The 19,454-nt window shown below is 40.4% G+C and overlaps 1 protein-coding gene across 9 annotated transcripts in view; it reads right to left on the reverse strand.

Annotated features, from left to right (window-relative positions):
• dlgap2a (discs, large (Drosophila) homolog-associated protein 2a) overlaps positions 1-19,454 on the reverse strand; it is a 139,729-nt gene that overhangs the window by 82,985 nt on the left and 37,290 nt on the right. The window lies entirely within an intron of this gene.

Genomic DNA, 19,454 nt, shown 5'->3' on the forward strand with positions numbered 1-19,454 from the left:
ATTGTAAGGAAAAATGCTCTGTCAGGCATTAATGGGATATAAAATGACCTATATTGGGGTGTAAAACTTCACACATCGCTACCCTGGGTATTGTATTGTCCTGAAATGGGCCTAATGGGCTGTGTGGAGAACACAGACAAAGCAAGCTCAGTGTTAAACGGTAACAAGTCAGACCCACCTGTTGAACCACGTAAGTATAGCACCATTGGTGGGTTAGGGCCAGTGAGCAAAGGGCATGAAAATGTTGGGGCCGATGGCACCCACATACCATCCTTCCAAAACATTAAGGGGCATCTGCCTGCGATTGATGGGTATAAATCAACCTGATGTTATAATGTCTGCAACCTGGTGTCAGCAATAATAATAATGCATTCAATTAATTGATTTCTGCAATGATTCAGAGGTCCCAATGCCCCCACGCGAAGGACTTCCAGTTCAGAATCGGTCTGCCTCGATCAAATTCACCCAAATCGTATTGGAAAAGTGATCTACTTTGCGCCAAGAGTTCGATGTGGTTCCACCAGGTGTAAAGTTTAGATCACTTGGTGGCACCAAAACGTCAGATGAGCAGGGCGCATGTTCGAAGAATCAACATCGGTAAGACAGAACCCCCAACATCGCGCGGAGCGATCTGCCAAGTTCCAAAACAGGCGAAATGAGGCGCAAAAATTGAGATGCACCTGCTTTTATACCCAATCAGCTGTACTGTCGACGAATATGGAGCCCTTTGTGCTAACTTATCTGACCTGTTATTCGAACACCGCGACACTGCTTGTAAACACCTCCCTGCTCTTGCTTGCTCTTGACCCGTCTCTTGCTAACAGAGGAGCTGTCACTTTAGTTTGTTTAATCCATTGAGGGACAGTGGTTACTACAGTGGACACCTTATATCATGTTATCAGGTTATCAAGGTGGATAAAGTGTTACAAATACGCATGATTCACAGGAGGAGATCATTCAAAGCGATTGGGGTTGGCAGATGAGAAAATGCTTAGCTTTCATCAGCCAACGGTCTGACGGGGAAGCTGACCTAAAATGAACAAAGTAGATCTGCATCCTCTTCAACAGTAGAAGCAGACACAACATGAAACTGTAGTTGAAGACAGAATACGTTTTTCACTAATGTCAATCAGTGCGGTGACTGCTCAGGCTCCAGAATGTAAAATGCGGCAAATAATAACAGAGGGATCCTTCAGGGGTTCTCTGTGTTCTTCAGTATCTTAGCAACCGAAATGCAGCTTTTTTTTGCTCTGCAGTGGTACAGGAAGGAAAGCACTCGCCCCGTTGCAGCAGGTTATAACTGCGACATGCCTGTGAGCTGACAAGCAACATGGGACAAGAAGGAGTCTGAAAACTCCCAAAACTGACATGACAAAGTGACACCGAGGTAGTGACAGACTTTGAGAAGAAAGCTCAAAAAACACATCATGGACTCAAGAGGCCGTTATGACACACATTGAAAGCTAACACAGTTAAGTGAATACAGAACCCACACACACACACACATGCCCACAAACCATATCTCTCTTATGAGGATGTCCTGTTGCCATGACGATGGACTAGGAGATGTTTGCGGAGTCTCCTTCCCCGTGCATAGTGTTTTCCCTCTTGCTCTCCCACTTAAAGCAGATGAATGAGTATTACGCTAATCTGCTGTCTCCACCAAGGCTGAATTAATGTGGCCCACTTCTATTCCTGATCGGGAGATGCCGGCAATGCTATGTATGTGCTTCCTTTTTAAAACTATGGAACTCTTTGGTAGCACAAAGGCTGATCTCGGAAAGACTAGTGTATAGTACACGATGCGGGAGTTCACAACAATTCAAGCTGAACTCTTTGTGGAAAAGACAACTAATTGAACTCCCCCTTTCACATGACCATGTATTAACACGAAGACAAAATAACTCATATGGGCAGAGTTATCGTTCTGGTAGATTCCATTTCACCACCCTGAGCAAATGTCCATCAAGCATAACTCTTGACTCTCACATGTCTACCCACTTAGAGCGTTTCCAATGCTTGGCTGAGGACATGGCGATTACCTTGCCGACCAAAACCATGAAAGCAATCAATCTCTGTCCTCAACAAAAATGAATGCCAATGAAATTCCTTTGACAGCCCATCCGTGTTCAATCAACATAATACGAGTCCCGTGTATTAGAGAGTTGATTGTACCAGTACCTGAGATGGGGCAGCATGGATGGGGCATGATTGCAGATATCACGTCTTGCCTTACAGTAAAAGGCTCACCGTTCAAATCTCGTTTTAGATCGTTCCGTGGGAAGTTTCATGTTCTTTGTTGTGGGCACCCACCCAATTCGTTTAAGGAAGACTTTAAACTGACCAATTCGTGTTCCACTGAATCACTGGAAAGCGCATTACCAAATGATCCCTTAGACGCAGTTTGAACAGTCCAACAGCTCAAGCATGACAGCACTTCATATACCGATATTACACATATGAAATAATCCAAGTAGTAACATCCTCTTGTGATATCTTTGCTGCTGAATACATAGAGGCAACTCTCAAATTATTCCAGGCTATATTAACCCTGCCCTTGTGTCCGTGACTGTGCTCCATCAGGCTGACAGCATCATCAGACGAGGCCTGTCCTTTAGTGGCTATGACTAAGTGATAGCGCGCTCTACATGGACCAAAGACCAAATACTCTAATCACTAGAGCAGGCTCGAAATAAACCAAAGAGTTTGTGAACATCAGTTTTATCCAAGTGCTTTCTGATGTGAATTTCATCCATGTGTTATCCCTCACGACCCTCTAATGCTGTAAACCAGGGGTAGGGAACTCCAGTTCCTCGAGAGCCATATCCTGGCTGTTTTAGGTCCCTCCCTACTCCAACACACCTGATTCAGTTGTTCAGGCCTCGACAGAGCTTGCTGATCAGCTGATCATTTGAATCAGGTGTGTTGAAGTTGAGAGAGATCGAAAATTGGCAGGATATGGCTCCTAAGGAACCGGAGTTCGCTGATTCAAAAGGTCGAGGGACTCAGTGCTGTGACCACCCATCGATCGATTACTGTCCATGATTATACTACTCTGTAAAGGCCTCAACTATTTTGTGATCGTGGTAAATAAATAAATGGCATGTGCATTACGTGTGGGGGCACATCTCAGTTTCCTTCTGAAATTACTTTGCCGATAAAAATAATATATACTGTCAAGTGGAAGAGTATTTCATTCTTCTGTCTGTCCCTATATGTGGCTGATGAATAAAGATACGTTGTTTGTGGTAAATAAATAATTAAAATAATTATTTTTGAACTAATTTACTGTGGGGCTGTTCGGTGAAAGACTGGTTTCTGCGTTGGGCATCACGGTGCTGAGGTGCAGCATTCAATTCCGGCTCCAGCTTTCCTTTGTGCCACTTGCATATTCTCCCCGTGCCTGCGTGGGTTTTCTCCGGGTACTCCACTTCCCTCCCACATTCTAAAAACATGAATGGCAGGTTAATGGGACGCTCTAAATTGTCTCTAAGTGTGAGTGTGAGTGCGGATGGTTGTTTGTAAGTGTGCCCTGCGATTGCCTGGCAACCGGTTCAGGGTGTCCCCTGCCTACTACCCGAAGACAGCTGGGGTAGGCTCCAGCGCACCCCGCGACCCTTGAATCTGAATCACCATTTGACAGATGTTTGCAGCCCAAGGTTCACATTTAGTAGTTCAGACATCAATTTCACTGTGAGGAAGCGATAAGGAATGTTGCCTTGCATCTCCATTAGTCAATTGTCTCTTTGTAGACAACAAAAAGAGACCGATGGCACGTCAGGAGTAAACAGCGGCAAGAGCATGCATCCTGAATCCCAAAGGAGGAAATTTGGATTAAAACCTGCCTCATCATGGTCAAAAGCATATTCATACAGTTAGCCTTATTGCAGATAATCATGCAAAAGTTTGTGTCCATGACAACAAATACAGCCGATCAATGCAATGTGATACTAAATTGGTTGACACACTGAAATGAAAACCCATGTGTTGTTTGTTATTAATGCTTGAGAGGTCTCGTGAACACTGTTTAGGATTTCATACAATACATCCTTGGATTAGATTGCAGAATTGTTTTAGAAATGTAAAACAATTCAAAACAAATTCTCCATGATTGCATGTATCCACACAACATAAATAAATAGCCTCTTAATTGCATCCAATTTGAATGAGGGCTGCGCCTCAAAGCAAGCATAGTGTTGATTGAAATCAGATTTTGTTGACGCGAAGGCCGACGCACGGCGCTCCCAGGCATGTAAATTGAATTGGACCAAAGATTGAAATTAATGTGCCCGTGTGTCTGCTTGAATAGGGTTGAATGATGAAATTCCTTGATAAAATAATATAATCTAATTTTAACCCTTTTAGGGACAGCGGTCACTACAGTGGACACATTATCAGGTCACAGGGAGAAGTATCAGACTAATCGTTCTTAGCAAATCATCGTTTTGAAATCGGAGGCCAGGAAACTCGTTGTTCTCATTTGACATTTATTTTTAAAGAGGGGATGGGAAATAAAAAGAAATGCTTGCAATATCTCAATATTTTTTCTTAAAGTTAAGACAATTTGCATTTTTTGTGTTTAGCAAGAAACATGAAGTTAATGCACATAATTTGCTTCGGTGGGCTACATAGAATGATATGGCGGGCCGGATCGGTCCCCGGGGCCTTGAGTTGGTCACACGTGGAATAATGAAATGAAATAACACTTAAAATGTGAAGAAAAGCAGGATGAATGTCGTGTACATGTATTTCCATGATCGGAACATGGAACCTTCTCCAATTGTTAACAAAATTATTAAAAGTTGTTCACTATACGATTGAGTAATAAAAACAAGATTGGTCAGGCCCTGGATATTATACTTGCCAACTTGAATAGCATAACTGAAAGCTTTGTAAAATCCCACTGGACAAATCGAGAGCTCTCCTCATATGCTTGACAATGAAAAAGAAAAAAAAAGACCGGGATCCATCTGTATTGTGCATCTGCTCACTCACGGTCTGCTCAAAAAATGACACAGCAACCGGAATTGCCATTCACACGTCGTGTTTAGTCTCGCGTTTGGCAGGCAAGTTGAGATGTGTAAATATGTGGGTTCTGAAGACGAACTCGATCTTGACAGCAGTCGGCAAAAATAAAGTTTGATGTGTTAGATGTACTGGACTGTAATTTGGATTTTGTCAAACAGGAGACATCCACCCACCAATCAGAGATGAGGGTGTCATTCAGGAAGGGTGCACTTGATATTCTCTATAAAGAGCTTTCAAAGTAGTGTTTTTGTTTTTCATTTTGCATTCGCTAACAAGCAGTCAACGATGATTCTGAGAAATCCACACCGTCAGTTCCAGTTCTATTTTCTAAAACACTAAAATTCAATTCCATTTCCAAGATCGGCAATGTAAACAAGCTCAAAATAAGCCTTTTTTTCTCCAAACTAAATTGAGCCACTCCAACCATCTTTTTGCCTTTATTGTGTACATATAAGTTGTTAAAACCAGAAAATTGTTCTGAAGGAGCTGATATTGAATTTCTTTTCTCTCCAACAGCCGTGGAAGCAACAATTTTCACTGCACCGCCTTTACCACGAGCAAAATCAAACTAGACTCGTAGAAACAAAATGTATTTTATGTGTGTGTGTGTGTGGGTATGTACAGTATATATAAAAAATATATATCTAGGATCACTGATGCTGAATCGTATATCAGCTCATTGGTTACCGTGATCGTTACGATAGGGATCGCCCTAAGTGCTGCATTCACACTTTCCATGAGACTCTCAGGTGGTACTTCACATAGCCATTGTAATCGGTTTCGAGGTTGCCCAGCTTTCATTCTCGCCATGATCTTAGCTTTCAGGTCAGTTGCTGCCTCGCTCAGTATTTCATTCATTGGGGCTGGCCTCCCAATCTCATCATCTGCATTCATTGGGGCTTGCCTCCCAATCTCTGGTATGACCTCCTCCTCTGATCTGGCAGCCTGGGGCCCTTCACCATGGGACCTGCGTTGTACCTCATCAATCTCAAGTTGTGACAGCAGTTGCCGTTTGTGGATGTTGGAACACTGAGCTACTAGTTGTTTCGTGGTCAACCGTGACTGTGGGTTTCGAGGTAACCATTTAGCCCACATTCTCTACATTTAACCCCTCTGACTAGGGTTGCTTGAGTAGTAGCAGCTTGAGCTATATATATATATATATATATATATATATATATATATATATACAGTATATGTATATGCGTGTATGTACACACACATACTGTATATGTGTGTGTGTATATATATATATATATATATATATATATATATATATATACAGTATATGTATATATGCGTGTACACACACACACACACACACACACACACACACACACACACACACACACACACACACACACACACACACACACACACACACACACACACACACACACACACACACACAGTATTTAAACAAAATGAGTAGATTGATGAACGATGCAAAGCTGTTAATCTATAGTTCTGACTGCAGGTGATAATGTCAAACATGTGCTGCTCAGCGGGTATCACAGCAGCATCACCTGGCCTGATAACCCCGCTCCTTACCAGTCAGCGGGATTCTGGCTTGAGCAGCCTAAGATCAGCGTCAGAAGGGGAAGGATGTAGGGGGAGGAAATGCCTCGGACATGTTTGTTGCATCATCACAGTGACCTGGTGATGGGGGCGGTAGGTCGGCATCATATTATCCCAAGGGTGTCGGATTTATACTTAGACCACACTGACAAATTGTAAATGTGCAAAGGGTGAGTTCTAAACAGCTACAGTTTAAATAAATACATACATGAGCTCTAGTTGAATGTAATATTGAAAACATTTACTTGGCAGATCTCAAAGCTCCAGAGTGTATTGTGAAAACAAATCACATTTGTTCAGTCAATACAGTATACGATGCACATCCATTTTCTGAATTGCTTATCCTCAATATCACTAAACTTCTAACCTTCTAAGCACACTCCTCCCAGTGACGCACAAGACACCATAACAATTAGTTCCTGTTTAGCTGTGTGTGTAGCATTTTTTTGGTGTTAATTTTCTCTCCAGGCACATATTGCTTTGTAAATTGCCTGCTAGTTTGATTTAAAGCAGTTGCAGCGAGACCTCTGTGAAGTGTAGTCTGTCTTAATTTCAGTCTTTCACGATCCATAACGTTGCGTTCAGCAAGTGGTGCGGCTTCTCCATCTATCTCTCTGATAAATACTGCTGGAATTCCGTGAGGATCACACTTATTATTATTATTGTTTTTTTGTTTTGTTTTGTTTTCCGCCGCCATGGAGATGAGTTGATGGAGGCTGTGATTCTTAAGTTAGGAGTGAAACTGCAATGTGTTTAGCAGGCAGTAGTCGAAGCTTGTTGCCAAATTTGCTATTTGCCTCGACCTGCCAACTACCGGGCTGAAGGTGACATAAGCAAACAAAACTAACCTTTCTGGGAGGTTCACTGCCATTGAATTATCAGAAAAATCTGTGATTCTCGATTTTGTTATTCTTTCCTTGTTTAGTTTGAAGACATATCCAGCATACCTTGAGGGCTTTTTTTAAAAAATAAAATACTTTTTAATAATTACGGGTTAGTTGTTATTAGTTTATTCTTTCCCAAAGAAGTCCAGTAGTATGTGAGCTTTGCATTCAGCCACCTTATTTATTAATTTTCATAGATTTAACTGCGCATAGGATGACTTTGTATTATTCAGTTGTTCATGTTGTTCTTCACCCTGCCGCCTGTGATGCCAGCTGAGACATGAAATTTCTTGAAACTTTAAGGGGTTAAAAGCCTTTGTCCGTCAAATCAAGGACCTCAGAATATTGACAAATGACGATATGCATGATATACTCATTACAATTGTTGTGACAAATATATTTATATCGCCCGGCTCTCACCGCTACTAGTACTATTAATATTTTTCCATTTCTATAACATTTCTTCATGTTTCAGACCACACTCATGCCAAATTTATTCAATAATCATCCATCCTTAATCTTTATTCTGAGAGCCGATCCCTATTGAAAAAGGCCACAAGGGGAGGCTCACTGGATGGATCACGTGGCAAGCAATCACTTGGCTGACACATCGAGACAGACAGCCATTCACACTCACCTCCACACCGAGTCTTCAGTGAACCAAACTTTCCTGGTTTGGTGCTGTCCAAGGAAGCTGGAGACGGAAAGGCCACAGTCGAAATGAACCTTGTTCCCAAAACTGAAACTTTTCAGCATGAGGCAAAGGTGATAATGAGTGCCAAATCCTTTGATTAAAATTTGGCTATGTCACTGGCATGTCACATTGATGATTTATCTGCCGCTATTCATAGTCAAATCCAGCAGTAAGGGAGTGGGTGTAATTGCATTCTGGTGTAATGCCGTGAGCAAGAGGAGATTAATGGCGGTTTTAGACGCCATAGCTGAGTTCCCACCAAGTACAGGACTCCATCGATCAAAAGCGTAGAATTAATCCACAAAGACAAAGCCCATTATTATCGTATGATTGCTTGGATAGGTAGATGATAGATAAATAAACATTCTCTTAATCCCATCAGAGAAATTCGGATTACACGCAACCTACTTCTGCACTGGGCACCACATGCAAAAGCGTTTCCTCCTCGCACGGGTGAACGGTCAAGGAGACCATGACATAGCATCCGTGGGAACTTCAAACATCTCCAATGTCTTTTTACTTTTTTTTTCTTTTGGGGATTCCTGAACATCTGCTCCATCCCAGGCCCCAATCGGAGTGCATTGGAGCAGGTTCAACATGAATATTTCCGGGCAGTGTAGGTCCCTGATCGTAATAATAATATACTGAATGTAGAAGCCGCATGTACAAATGACAGGATTTAGGAGGGATTACAAAACTGTAATCTAATATTTAATATTAAAATCCAGAAGGTAATGATGTTGCATATTAGCATATGGTAGAAGTAATAAATAGTTTCCTTATACCAGAGTAATATTTGAACACTGAATGCATAGCACTGAATATCCAAATAATTATGAAAGACAATATACCCATTGTATACAGAGTATAAAATACAGAATCAACCGATATGCATAATATATTAAAATAATAGCACATTAAAACTGGAAGGGGGTATTAGAGACACTAAATTGATGAAAGATGTTAACTTTGTTCATGGATTTGTATGCATGCTGAATATGCAACTCTTTGTTTTTAGTGTTAGTGAAAATTGAGAGTTACCATGAGGATGATAAGAGTGTATGTATTGTAGATGTATAGTGTGCATATTTAATGTATGTAATAAGTATGGAGTAACATCAGTGTTTGGTGTCCAGGAAATAATTAGTTCACACACAGAGGTGAGTTGTTAGATCAATGAGTGGTGATTTGTGTCAATGATGATATTTTAAAAAAGATATTTAATTACTGAAAGATGTTAAGCCATACATCAGATTAAGATGTTATATGTTACGTGTTGATGTTACAGATCCATCCGAAACAAAATATTTGTCGTTTTTCGACACGTAAATGTGGATACGGTCAAGAGAGCAGCTATGTCCCTCTTGTCCCTCACTGTGTTCACCTTCAGGCCTGCGGTGTCATCAACCGTCTTGATGAGTTTGATCATCTGGATGGTGTTCCTAAGCACTGGTTCTGCATTCCCCAGCAGACCAAAGACTGGAAGAATATCTCCAAACATCTTTCTGCACCCATCGATGGATCGGAGGAAATCGAGTTAGCTCATTTGCCTCTTTGAATGCAGGGGCCATGTTACTACTCCATTAGTGATGTGTAATCCCAAGTACTTGTCTCTGCCTTGCATAATATGAATAACAACAACACAAAATAGAATAACAGCCATGGAACCGCCCCAGTGTTAGTGAAGCCTATGAGTAGAAGAGAAAAAGTGCCATTTAAAAAAATAGAATTGATTACGACAAAGAAAACGTATTTGCTCTTGTTGGTCTTGAAAATGTAACGCTAGCGAAATGAGGAAGATCCTTCTCAGGGCCAAATCAACCCCATGTTCTTCAATTCAATGCAAAGGTACCCACAACTTACTTTTGCTTTTTGTTCCGCTGCTGCTACCATCATTTTTTCTACTTTTAGCCCCTTGGAGGTCTGATTTCGTCATTCTCTTTGTGTAATCATTCTCAAAGCAACGATGACTCATATTTGCCATGGCCGAGCTTGAACCATCTCCCATGGTAACTTGTCTGGAGGGAGTGTGGCGAGTCTTCTCAACAGAGGTCACGTTCGTCTGTCACAGATCTCTGCATCTTCATTGACTTCGTGTCATAAAACTCCGTGACAGGCCTTTGCCCAACTTAGATTGAGAAGTGGATCAGAATTCAAATCCTATAATTTAATAACCAAATAATTTTTTTCCCCACAAATCCAGGAGGAATAACACTTTTCTCAAGCTCCCCACAACCACAGATGAACATAATAAGAAAAGTAGAGAATGGGTTGTGTGCTTTTGTCACATTCATCCTGAAAAAAAAAGTGGAATATATTTCAGAAATGTTGATGTTATTTCCAGGCTATAGAAGGAAGGAAGTCAGATTTCTCCTCTAACAGAAATGTAATTTTGGGCAGATACTTACGCGCACTACACATTTGTTGCAGCAGTACATGTTCATTTTGCTTGTGAATGGCAACCCCGTATTAACTCACAAAATGGGAAGAAAAAAGTCATACCGTGCAACCATGGCCTTCAGACAAAGCCTTTGCCGTATGTACTGTTAGACCCCAAAAATATTGATACCCATGCCATATTTTGAGTTTGATAGAATTTATATTGAGTGAATGGGTATCTGGAAGACAGAAATTTTGTGATATACAATAAAACCAAATCGATTCATACTCTTTCTCACTCCAGTCATGTCCAGTGTTCTAAAAGTTATACCGGTCGTTGATTTGAGAAAGGATAACCCTAGAAGATACCGGGATTCTTTCTACGCATCCGTTCAACCATTTTCTAATCCACATATCCTTTCAAGGGTCGCGGGGGGTGCTGGAGCCTATCCCAGCTGTCTTCGGGCAGTAGGCGGGGGACACCCTGAACCGGTTGCCAGCTGAAGCAAATTATGATGGTATATTGCCCCAATATTATCCAATGGATCACATATTGGAATATTTTTACAAATGTGAAAAGACTGAATACAGAGAATATTTAATATTGCTAAAGCAATTTAAGTTTTTTCACAGTTTCTTGTGTGATTTCCATTCCAATGATACGAATCCAACGAATAGAAGATGCGTTCATCTTGAATAATTTTGGGCTGAACCATACGTCTGGCTTGGGGTTTAAATTTTGGTTTGCTGTGATTGTATCTTTGAAGGCCAAATTCCAAAAAGGAATGGTTTTATCAGAGGAGATAAAGTATAAGAAATACATATAAAGAAAAACACGATCGGGTCTGATTTATGATGCACTCCACAGAATTAGCTTCAAAACTCCCCAGTTCCACACAGCTCTTTGTTTTACTGTGAACAGCGACTTTGCTGCTTTGCTTAACTTTCACTGGCTTCAGCCTTGCTGGTAATAGCTGCAGCAGCTGTTTTCAGCTGAAAACAAAATGCTGAGAACATGAACGCAAAAAGACAATTAGCCACGAGCAAGTGAAGACAAAAAAAAAATAAAAAAATAAAAATCTGACTGGGCTAAAAAGCAAGTACCGGTAAATAATTCTCCCTGTAGTGCACGCTAAATGTGGAAAACCCACATTTGCCTATGTTTGAAAATTAAAGCTGCTTCAAAGATTGGAAGTTAAGTGGAAGGTGTCCAAAAAGATTACATACATGATATATGTTGGTCTTTTTAAATCAATACACTGCTTAGTCTTCCAGACTAAGCATTTTGCTTTGATAATGCAAGCCATCGCAGCAACTCCCGATGTCAGGAAATCTTTTCCAATTTTAGCTCTTCGCCACTTCTTCCAACATTAAGCCCATTTGGTCAATGATTGTTGCGTGCTGCATAATTAGTCCCTACATGAGGAATCTCTGAGTAAGCATTATGTTAATGCATTCCGAATCTCACTTCCTCGCTATTTTGACTCAGCTCCTGAAGGAAATAAGATGGCTGATAATATAGGTTTATGAATACGAGAATAAAACAAAAAACAAATATGTGAGGGAGAAAGATAAATTAGGTTACCCCAGGGAATGGTGCAAAGTAAAAATGATGGGTAAATATTTGACACATTTCTGATCAGGTGACCGAGTGGGGCGCTAATTTATCAATACTGCACAGAAATCCTGTCAAAAATGGATGTCACACGGACAAACTTTAGTTACTGTAAAAAAGCAAAGAAATGAGATTTGATGTGATGGAGGTGACTGACTTGGGGTCATTATGCACAAAAAGTTACTGGTGAAGCAGCAGAATTTTGAGGGGCAAAGAAAAGAACATGACATGAATTCATACTCCTCATTCATTTGCAACTGCTTTCAACCATGTTGTCACGAGTCAGTCATAAAATAAAATAATAAGAGTTTCTCATTACATTGCAGGGCCCATTTTAAAGGTAGGTGTGGGGGGGCAGATAAGCAGCACTCATGAGGTCTTCCCCTCCAGCCGCCGCCTCAGCGCCAAACCTCCCGAACTTCTTTTGATCTTCCTCCTTTCCGCTCCCACTCGCCCACCTTCGCAAAAACATGCAGATGTGCTTGTCTGTCCGCCCACGTAAACCAAAGGCATGGATGAGTTCCCGTCACGAGACAAAATTTGAATAGGTGGGGCGGGTTGATGCACAGACACAAATATGAGTGCAGCTCTGCTAACAAGTGCTGGTGTCTCCATGGCAACTAAGGGAGAAAGGCCCTGCGATGCGGTGCCAAACAAACATTGGATTTGAAACCTTTCAAAAGAGATGAGATGTGGGAGTGCTGGTCGTAATGACAGGATGGGGTCAATAAAATTCGAGTGAGTTCGGTCAAAACTCGCGCTGTATCAAACACCTTATAAAGTAAGTATTGCAGACTACCAGTGCCTAATATTAGCTGAGCCTCCTCTGCCATGTAGCGTAACTCAAATTATTACCAATTATCTGGCTATTACTACATGGGTTTTTTTTTCTTCACGTTTATTTATTTATTTTATTTTACAACATTTTTATGAAACAACTGCACCATTAAAATCATTTAACACGGCTTGTCACTAAAATAATACCTCCACTAAAATGACGGACAATCATTAGGATCTCCATTGACCAAAATATTAGGCACATCGTCACATCGAATCAAAGCCGAGACAAGATTTAATTTTTTTTAAATCTCAGCTTTTAAATGTCAGAGACGTACTGTTTAACAGTACACTCTGTGCATTATTATTGCATGCATTTTCAATGCTGTTTAACATCATTCATTTACAGCGGTCTTCAAAGTAAACATAAAGAAGGGCTAGAAAGAGAGGAAAACAGAGCACAGAGAAATGAGTATGCTTTATGATTAAGTACAATTTGGGAAGTTATTAATTCACATCATTACAAGCAGGGAACCGAATACTCAGATATTCACAGGTGACCAAAAAAAGTACAATAACCAATCATACGGTTGAAAAAAGATACAAGAGAGGTGTCCCGTGATCTCAATGCCAACAAAAAATATAGCAGAGACATGTAGTAATAGTCGAGAACGTCCATCTTATTCATGCATTTTTTACTACTCATGGTGTTAAAGGGTCACGTGAGCTGGAATCTATCCCAGCTGACTTTAAAATGGCATAGACCCAGGAATGGCCACCCATTTATCGCACGGAACATTTAGACTTTTTGACAAACATTCACACTTCGGGGAACTGTCGAGTCGCCTACTCAACAAACTATTCATGTTTTGGAAATGTAGGACGGAGATACAATACCAAAAGAGAAAAGCTATCCAAACAGCACACAAAAAGGCTTGAGCCAAGATACAAAGGAACAAACTCTAATTGCAAAGCAGACATGCGTCAATGTGCCGCCCTCGTATAACACTGATTGTGTACCTATTCTAAAAAAAAGACATTTATGCAAGGTCATTAAAGTTAATGAAAACTAAAACAACAAAAAAAACCACACATTTTGAAAATATCTTTTTGGTATGAAATTAAAATGGAATGAAAATACTTAATGTTTTCACTGAAGCGACATTTTTTTCATTTTTTTGGGTTAATTTTAAATTGCTGCACGTATAGAAGAAGGAAGGTCAGACATTAATTTGAGAATTGTAGTTTTAATTTACAATCCATGACATAGAAACCATTTATTTTTATTTTGCGCTTGACAAATATTCCAAATATTTACCAAAATCTAAAACTAATACTAAAACTAAACTAAAACAAAGCATTTTCAAAAAATAAAAACTCATAAAACTACCATAATAAACCCGCTTTAAAAATGAATCAAAACTAATTGAAATTAAAAAACAAACAAAGGTCAAAATGAAATACAAACTAAAAAAAATAATCGAGTACTATTATTATAACCCTGATCTGGTGATACATACTATCTATTTTGGTGTTTTGCCCCCACATGTGAAGACAATGGTGAAAATGTATCCTTTTGATTCTTATTTTATTTTTTTGTATCCATGTCATATTTTCATCACTGCCACCCAAGGACTGCAATGGAACAGTATTGTAACAGTCAGTCAAGTTTATTTTTGTTTTTAATTAAACAAGTGATAGTGTAGACGCAGTGTAATATTACATTTAAAAGTGTGTATGCTGTATATACAAAGAGAGTGCCACTCTCTTTGTATATACCTGTTTATCTTGGTTTCTTCTTATTTAATATTTGTTTCGATTTGGTTCTGTTTTAGTGTATGGACCCGTTTGGTTCAAATGCTTCATTTGGGGTTCATGAAGTTAGGCTGCAGAGCAGTCTACAGACTATCTGGAGAGAAAGCAATAAATATATTTTGACCCCCCCCCCCAAGTGACTGAGACACGACAACAGGGAAAGGTAGAGAGGGATATAAACAGCAATTTATTTATTTATTGGACTCGGTTCAGGAGTCTGTTCTCCCGAGGATTTAGAAGGATAGGGAATAATATTTCATATTTAAGTTTCACTGACATTTGGACTTCAAAATCATATTCCTTCTTTGAAAGAAGGAGAAGGTCCCAGTTATAAGAAATCAGAAACCTCCTAACTTTCCAAAAGGACCTTTACCGCATGAACCCTCAAAGCAGGAATCCCACTCGTTCTACTTTTTGTGGGTTGTATCGATAATTCTCTATCAAGTGTGGCAGTGTCCATTCTGATTCATGTAAAAATGTTAGATGCGGGGAAAAAAGAAAATTACCATATTTTCTGCACGATTAGGCACGCTTAAAATCATTAAATATTTTCTAAAGCTGACATGCACCTTTTAATCCGATGCAGTTTCTATATGGATCAATAATCTGATTTCTTGGGTGTGGTTAAATGTTCTTTAAAGCACTTTGTGACAGCTCCAGTGGTTGTGAACGCGAGATACAAATAAAGTTGTCTTGTATTGTATTCCCTTTAGCGTAGCTCTCACTAGTGGATGCACAGCGCAACCTCAGCCACTATTGTAGCTTCGATTCTATGTGCCTTATAATGCGGTGTGCCCTATATATGAAAACAGTTTTAAAATAGGCCATTCGTTGAAGGTGACCCTAATACTCCGAAGCGCCTTATAGACCGGAAAATACGGTAATCAAAACAATGAGGTGAAAAAAAATCTTGGGCGATGCAACACTGCAATTTTGTAATGGCAAAGAAGACAACATTTGTTGCAACGAACTTGTTGCCAATTAACAATTGATCATTTACCTACCTTGTGATAACTGTCCCACCAATATTTCATGTTTAAATATTTAATGTTGTACAGATAGCGCTTGAGAGATTTTCGACTACAAACCTTTGGTGAGAACAGGTTGTCTTCGGACAGCCTCTTAATGGCCTGCAACATGTTTGTGCGAGTACAGCTGAGTTTTCAAATGGGAGAAGTCGGTGCAGTCACTTGGACACTGATTGAAGTCAAAAGCTTTAACCCATCAGACAGAGTGTGCTGACAATCGTTTGTGCTTCACACGGTCTCATGAGCGCAACTGACACGTCACAAATGCTGTGAAGTGACACATTTGACACCGGCGGCTGATCACTGCCGCATCCTACTGTGGATCAATGACCACTTCATTTTGGGAACAAGTTGGGCCACCATCTGTGTCCAGCCCATGTCTTGCTAAGAGGTGTCAGCACAAAGTGTTACCTCTCCAAAAATGTCAGTTGTCATTCAAAACTCATTCACGTCAAATTTCTTGACACGCCTCTGCATGTTTGGTCCCGTTTATCATCGCCGCTTTACACACACTGAGGGGCATTTCTAGACCCGCTCGGGGCCCCCAGGGATTATGAAGCCTACGCATCCATTTATTCTTTTCAACATTTCCTCTTTTCGTTTCATCATCTTCTCATTTGTCCTTGTTTTTATTTTGTATGGCCTGACCGTTAAGTTTGCTTCATTTTGTTGTACTGGAGGTATATTCCGACAAGCCTGCCTGTTGGCCGTCCCTTTGGGGAGATTTCTGAACCTGAATCCCGACGTTCTACTGCAGTGTCTGGATGCACTTGTGTCAATGATATGGACCAATATCTGCTGTCTCTGAGGTCCAATGCTCGCCACTAGCCAGCAACAACTATGAATGTCCCTATGCCGGGGATTCCCAAAGACACAGTGTCTAAGCAGTGCTTTGTCATTGATGTCTGCCAATGTCAACCATCTCTTGAGGCCTTCTCTGGGACAATTGCATGGTTTGCCTGCACTGTTGTGACATCTCTGTATGGACTGGGATCTGTAAATGCTGGAATAGCTTTGAGAAAAGAAAAGGGTTCATCATTATTATATTACCGGTCAGTCTTGTGTGCAGTACTTATATGCAAACTGTGTAGTAACGTAAAATGATCAGATATTTTTGTAATTATTTAGTGTGTATATATATATATATATATATATATATATATATATATATATATATATATATATATATATACACACACGATTATAAGTAAAATAGAATGAAGCAATTTCTATGATATACATTTTAAGGAGCATTCAGCAGCAAGGTGACCTTGAATAAAATGTCAAGTGAGGTTTTGTGCTTGTGGTGGTTCAGTTTTTTATGTACCTTAATTAGTAGTCATTCCAAACTGTACAAACATAGGGATATTTGAGGCATGGTTTCTTTGAGGGTGACCATGTCCTTATTGGTTACGAACTGCATGTTCACCACTGATAGCATGTAGCAAGTGCTTCACAACAGTTAAGCAAATGATGCGGCCTCATTCATTCATTCATCTTCCTAACCGCTTGATCCTCACTAGGGTCGCGGGGGGTGCTGGAGCCTATCCCAGCTGCCTCCGGGCAGTAGGCGGGGGACACCCTGAATCGGTTGCCAGCCAATCGCAGGGCACACAGAGACGAACAACCATTCGCACTCACACTCACACCTAGGGACAATTTAGAGCGTTCAATCAGCCTGCCATGCATATTTTTGGAATGTGGGAGGAAACCGGAGCACCCGGAGAAAACCCACACAGGCCCGGGGAGAACATGCAAACTCCACACAGGGAGGCCGGAGCTGGAATCGAACCCGGTACCCCTGCACTGTGAAGCCGACGTGCTAACCACTGGACTACCGGGCCGCCCCATGATGCGGCCTTGCCAGGTTAATTCCTCCCTTGAATCTGACGATAAAAAACTGACGTGTCCCAATAACAACTCAAATCCACTTTATCTGCAAACATTCAAACCCAGGCACATTAAATCTAAAAAAAACCTCTTACTTTGTTTGGATAAATTACACATTTTGTTGCTATAACAAAAAGTCCCATAAAATTATGGAAATTAGCATCGCAATCTGCTCATGGAAATGTTGCGCTGATGCTCTCACAGCAAGAGCTACATGTCAAGATGCAAAGTGATGACAGGATATTTGACAGCTGTTTTAATTGTTCGTGAGCCTCAGGCTTTCAGTGACCATGACTGTTGGTGTCACAACAAGTCTTTAATCTTTGTATGTTGACTTCCATACGTTGTCGTGCAATACTCACTCTGGGAAACGCCTACCTAAATTCCAAGAACAAATAAGGGAAATCATGGCAAGGTCGGTTCCACGATGAAACGAAGCATGACAAACACGCTAACCTAATCAAAGCTCGAGAAAACACATTATGTAAGCAAGCTGTTGGCACAGTCGAATTCAGATGACACTCCTGAGTCATTCATCTTTTTAAAGAAGCGAATGCGACAGTTCATTCTGTGTGGTTGAACAGATGTATTTGTCCCGCTTGTTACACTCTGATCCCGCCAGGTTTTTGAAAGCATCATAGCGGATGACAAAACTAATCTCTGTCCTGTTACTGTCAGCTAAGTTGATGCACAGGACACTGCGTAGTACACCTACCGGATAGTGGCGAACACTTTGGAATAGATTGCCAAGTACTACAATACATGAAGAGTTCTAAATGAATCCTAAAATATTCAAGGTTCAGTGATTATTCTTATGTGCACGTGTTGCAATTGGGTTTAAAAAAATTATACATATTAAAAAATAAATAAAAATCTTCGGCTCGGGTCCACGACCAGAAGCCAGGAAGCTTGAGGAGCATTTTGGAAGAAATTAGATAATTAAAAGAAAATCAAAGAGTACTTCAACAAAGTTATGGGTGTTGTATCAGGTTGTGGAAACCTATGTAAACAGATAATTTGTATGTTTTCTAATCAAAGTGTACAGGATAGAATTGTGCAAAACAAACTCAAAGGTTATGGCTGCAAGGGCAATGTGAGCCTACTTTAGGATAATTTTTGAGGGCTGTGTTGACAGAAAGGAAATATAAGCTGCATTGTTACTTCCATATCTTTCAACATGCAGCTTCCTAAGCTGAATTCATTTAGGATGGGAGTGACACTGCCCAAAACCAGAAAATCGCCATACTTGCGTAATTGCATGCATATGGGCCTGGATGGTTAGACCATATAACCGCCAAGGAAGTTTGCTGTACTTTGTTTAAAAGGATTATTGTGAGGAAAGAAGTGGCTGGTCTTGACAGATAAAGAGGCAGGCAACTGCACAAGTGTGGCAAGGAGATTAGTTTTGTTTTCAGTGATTTGTTTTGAAAATGTCTGTGGATACACACTGCACTCAAGGCCTGGAAATCCTTATTTTTTGTGGCTGTTGAGATGATCGCAAAAGTTCTTGGTGTGAACGATAACGACAGAGTTGGCTTGAGAAACAATATGTGGAGGGCCATGAGGTGATGTCAGCTTTGGCCCTCGAGACTGAAGAGAAATCAGAATACATTCGGTATCATGCCATCTTCTGTATCTTCTTGCTTGGATGCCATTGCATAAACACCATTTTGTTTCTTTTTGTCACAATTTGAGAAAAACACATTCTGCTCTGGTATTCCATGCACGACACATGTCCATTCATTCTTGATGTACAATCCATTCAT

Source organism: Hippocampus zosterae, chromosome 14 (genome assembly GCF_025434085.1).
Source record: "Hippocampus zosterae strain Florida chromosome 14, ASM2543408v3, whole genome shotgun sequence".
Classification (NCBI taxonomy): Eukaryota; Metazoa; Chordata; class Actinopteri; order Syngnathiformes; family Syngnathidae; genus Hippocampus; species Hippocampus zosterae.